The sequence below is a fragment of the Engraulis encrasicolus genome, chromosome 14 (assembly GCF_034702125.1).
Source record: "Engraulis encrasicolus isolate BLACKSEA-1 chromosome 14, IST_EnEncr_1.0, whole genome shotgun sequence".
Taxonomy (NCBI): domain Eukaryota; kingdom Metazoa; phylum Chordata; class Actinopteri; order Clupeiformes; family Engraulidae; genus Engraulis; species Engraulis encrasicolus.
The window spans coordinates 32,898,860-32,903,859 of NC_085870.1; the positions used below are offsets into that span (position 1 = coordinate 32,898,860).

Consider the following 5,000-nt stretch of genomic DNA (forward strand, 5'->3'; position numbering starts at 1 on the left):
AGGCGTGTTTAAGGCAGTGACGTGGGTTAAGCAGAGACGTTCTATTGGGACTAAGAAAATATTTGGTTTAAACTTCGACAAAGCCTTTTCTGGCCTCAACTAGCAGCAAGCCGAGGGAGGCGGGTTTATCAGACCGTTTTGGAAACGTTATACGTTATCTGTTTCGTCAGACCAACATCTCAGTACGAGATTTGAAAGTCGATGATAATTGATGACAATTCCACCCCTTCAGCTTTGTGCAATGCCTACATAACGTATGGCGCATTTACACCTATTCATGACGTAGGTAGCTGTTATCATTATCTTTCTTTGTGGTAAAGGGACTTTTCTGAGGCTTCTTTTCTTGCCAACCCCATGCTCTTAAGAAAGCATATGCATCCAGCACACCCACCTTTCTATAACTCCCTCAGCTCTATATGATCTTCCATTTTCCCTCCTACAGCTTAATGGATTCACTCCCTGATCAAGAAAACACTTTCACCTCAGCTCCACTCCTTTCACTGTTTGTCTCTCTCACATACTCACTCCGTTTCGTCTTTTCACTTGCCCTCTCTCCCTATGCTTTTTTTTCCTATGCATCCACGTCTTTCTATTAGCATAATTATCTACCATTCCTTTCAATATATATTCAGACTCCCTTTTACCCTTTCTTCTCCCCTCTCTCTGTGTCTCTCTCTGTGTCTTTCTCTCTCTCTCTCTCTCTCTCTCTCTCTCTCTCTCTCTCTCTCTCTCTCTCTCTCTCTCTCTCTCTCCCCCTCTCTCTCTCTCTCTCTCTCTCTCTCTACTGCTCCCTGTAGCTTCCCTCACCTTGCCACCCTTGACAGCGCAGCAAATACATTTCCCCCACACTAAATTCAGTTTTTTCTTCCCCACTTACTTCTCTCAAAATAAGACTTGTGCATAATTTGCCAAAAACCTTTTTTTCCTCTCCATTGCCATTTCTGCTTTTTTAACCACTTTCTCCTCAGGAGAGTAAACTATGTGCGCAAGTGAGATGGAGAGGAAAAACTGTGTGTGTCGGGGTGTGTTTGTGTGTGTGTGTGTGAGAGAGAGAGAGAGAGAGAGAGAGAGAGAGAGAGACAGAGAGAGAGAGAGAGAGAGAGAGAGAGAGAGAGAGAGAGAGAGAGCGAGAGAGAAAGAGGAGGGAGACGAGACAGGGGAAAAAGAGAGAAAGACAGAGAGGAAAAGAGAGAGAGAGGGAAAGAACGAGAGAGGCAAGCAATCTTGTAACCAGCCGGCGTCACCCTGGGAAGATTTCTATCAGACACACATATAGGGAGAGGCATCCATTTAGAAAATGGCTTTCCTAGACATGCTGGGCCATTTAGCACGCCCTGTGACGACTCCTGCTTGGGCCCGTGATAAATGCTCTTTCCCACCCTGGCTTTCACACACACACGCACACACACACACGCACGCACACACACACACACACACACACACACACACACACACACACACGGGCGCACGCACACACACGGGCGCACGCACACACACAGGCGCACAAAACGTGTGCACGCACACACGCACGCATGGGCGCGCGCACACACACACACACACACACACACACACACACACACACACACACGCACGCACGCACGCACGCACCTCACACACACACACACGCACATACACACACAATAGTGCACAAAAACACACTCGTGTGTGGTCACCTCCTCTCCTTGTGTTATCAAGGTAGCCAAAGTCACGCATGATAAATGATCATGTTTCTAACAGCTCTATGCCCACTCCATGACGTCACGGCGGAATAAACAGGAAATCAGCAACACCAAACAGTTGGATGCAAACCCAAATAGCCAGCCCCACCGCTGAGCTCAAAAGACTTTGTATCACTTTTCTAATTAGGGTGGCATTAGCCCACTGACTAAACACCACGTATCTACAGCGCGTACACAATGCCAGTCTTCATACCCACACAGAATTAGCAGAATTATGTGTGGTGCTGTTTTCGACGGGTTTTCCATTTTAATATACTGTATCGTTTTCTTTCTGACTAATCTCAACGTGCATTTCATTCTTTCCTTTTCTCTCACGACCTACACACAGACAAAATGTAGATGTAAATGAATAATCTATAGACGGTAAGTAAGTATGTCATTTTTCACATAAGCAATCAGATCCATAGTTTTGCTGAGAGCAGTCAATGCTGTAAGTTTGCTCTCGACAACAGCAGAGACACAATCATATGTCAGGATGTCAAACATGCCAATATGAACCCCATGCACTGACTCCATGATCTATGCAATGACTGAACATGACTGAAAAACTAACATATTGCGAGGGCCAACAAGCTCAATTGAATTTGAGGTCATTTCAACATCACTAGACCTCTTTGTCCAAATGAAACTGTGCCTGTGCTTGCAGTCGACGAAGCGCCCATGCTTTCCAATCTCTCCTCAGGAGTCTTTGGCCAAAGGCGTCTGCTAAATGATATGTATTACAGTACTTGTTCTGTCAATGGTCCCTCTAAGATGCGTCATCCACAAGGTTGATTGAACTGCTTCCTGTATTTAATGAAATTCTTCAGGCGTAACTAGGACAGTCACCATCTGTTTCAGCTCTTACATTTGAAATCTATTTTTTTGTTTTTGAGTAAGAAACAAACTAGGCTATGAGGGGTTTTTTTAAAGATATATTTTGGTCTTTTTTTATTCATGACAGTATAGTTAAGATGGTGACAGGAGGCAAGTGGGGAGAGAGAGACGGTGAAGGACCGACAAAGGACCCGGGCCGGGAATCGAACCCGGGTCGGCTGCATACCAGACGAGTGCCCTAATGTTAGGCCACGGCAGGGCCAGGCTATGGGTTTTGACTGTCCTAGACATCCGTATGAGTCTGCAGAGGAGCGAATTCTGCAACAGAGAACATTTCTGCCAGTGCCAACACTAAGTGGCAGCACTTTGGGTCTCCATCCCTCTCTGGTGTAAGTGATTTGGAAACAACAGCCGTCTCCCAATAAAGCAGAGCAATCTAATATTGACAACAGCAAAAGTGATTGCTTGGCCAAATAAGCCAGCAGGCATCAATGAATGAGATAAATAGTGCCTTTGATAAGATGGTGGCTGTCCCATACCGGCTTTTTCTTTCCCTGCTAATGAACAAAAAAGACGATAAACCCATTTTAGCCTAATGACTCGTATACATATGTTGTTTGACCTTTGGTGCCTGGAGACACATGTACGCTGCATTCAGGCTCTTGAGATTTTAGCTTTTTTAATAGGCCTGAAAATGTGGGTATGTTCCAGCTGAATGAACACATTCTAATGCAAGATGAAGGTCTTAGGATTTAAATGCAACTTATTTCATGTTTTTTGTGCATCAGAGGCATTTAGGGTTTTGGGCAACTTTCCCAACAAGGGCTTAGGCATTCAGCAGGCGTTTTTTGCAGGTGCGTTAGGCATCAATGGGTTAACTTGAAAGAGTGTAAAAGATGCAACATGTATGCACAGATAGAGGTGGTAACACATTTCTAAAATGTGTTCAAACTGGTCTTTGAAACACTGTGAAGGCCACCAGTGAGGACACGGTGAAGGCCAACTGTCCCGCGGGATTAAAACTTGGGCAGCTTGCGGCCGTGTGTCTAACCCACTAATAAGCACGATTGGATAACAACCAAATCTCTCCACAGATGCTGCAATGATGATGTCACCAAGGTCAACACACACAGTGTTAGCAAAATCAGGGATAACCTCTCCTTCCCGAAACACCAGCCTTTGTTGTGGCAGGTACTGTAGATATATTGTAACCGGTTTAAATGTTATGCAATTTGATTATGCAATTTGTACAATACGCTAATGCGAACGCTTAAAACCAACACCGAAAACATGATTATAATCGCAAGCTGAGCTGGAGCTAGGACATCCAGTCTGAGTCTGTACACCAAACAGCAAAACAGCAGCTTCTCCCGTATCTACTACTATGCAGCCTCTCTGGAGTGTATACCTGGGCAATTTGCCCGAGAGAAGGCTTTGATCATCTCGCTTCGTGCTATCTGCTTTTGAGAGGCGCCAGCACACAGAGATTTTCTGAGGGGTAATACAGTAGGAACAATTGTACTGTATGCATCCACCACTCCACACAGCGACACACCTGATCCCACATGTAAATGATACAGTCACAAGCAGTGAAATCTGCACACTGACTGACTCACTCACTCACACCCACACACACACACCCACACACGAAAGTTGGAGACTACCATCTCCAATTAAAGTACTGAACTTGCCTATTACTGTATTACATATTATTATGTACATTTAAATAAGAGACCACACCGTTGCAAATTATTCAAATCCGAAAAATTATACTGCACTAGGCTACTACGCAGACCAGAATCAGCAAAGATCTCCATGTTTTGATTGTAATGCCATTTTTGTATTCTGTAATTTTTTTTGAAGTACAGTACAGGCCAGTAATCTTTCACCTACTAGCGGGGCGGTGATCCCTGATATCTGATCAGCGTGACCGTGGCACGGCTGGTATCATGTTCGGCCTGAAGCCATACGTGAGGCGGGCGCCCATCCCCCGCTTTATCAGCCGACACCCATGGCTTTGATGCGCCGTCCATAGCATTGTCATTGTCATGGGAAATTGAGGATCTCTTGTACACTAAAGCACGGGTCGACAAACTTTTTTATGGGCCGGGACCCCCTAATCCAGTGATTCTCAACAGGGGTGCCGGGGCACCCTGGGGTGCCGCAGGCCCCCCTCAGGGGTGCCACGGAAACGTGGCTGATAAAATAAATTATATATAATACATATTTGTCTAAATTGATAAGTTAATGTTAGTCAGTGGAATCTTTCATCTGCCATTTACACACAATAAACTAATATGTATTGCACTCCAACGAACTTTCCCACATACCCCCCCCCTGGCAATGTCCCGCAGACCTCCAGGGGTTGACTGGACCACATATTGAAAACAACTGCAAAGCAAACCCATACTACTGTAAGGGAGATAAGTGGGGTACTTGTTTCCA

At 45.2% G+C, this 5,000-nt stretch overlaps 1 protein-coding gene across 1 annotated transcript in view; it reads right to left on the reverse strand.

The window, feature by feature from the left end:
* cacna2d2a (calcium channel, voltage-dependent, alpha 2/delta subunit 2a) overlaps window positions 1-5,000 on the reverse strand; it is a 365,088-nt gene that overhangs the window by 340,323 nt on the left and 19,765 nt on the right. The window lies entirely within an intron of this gene.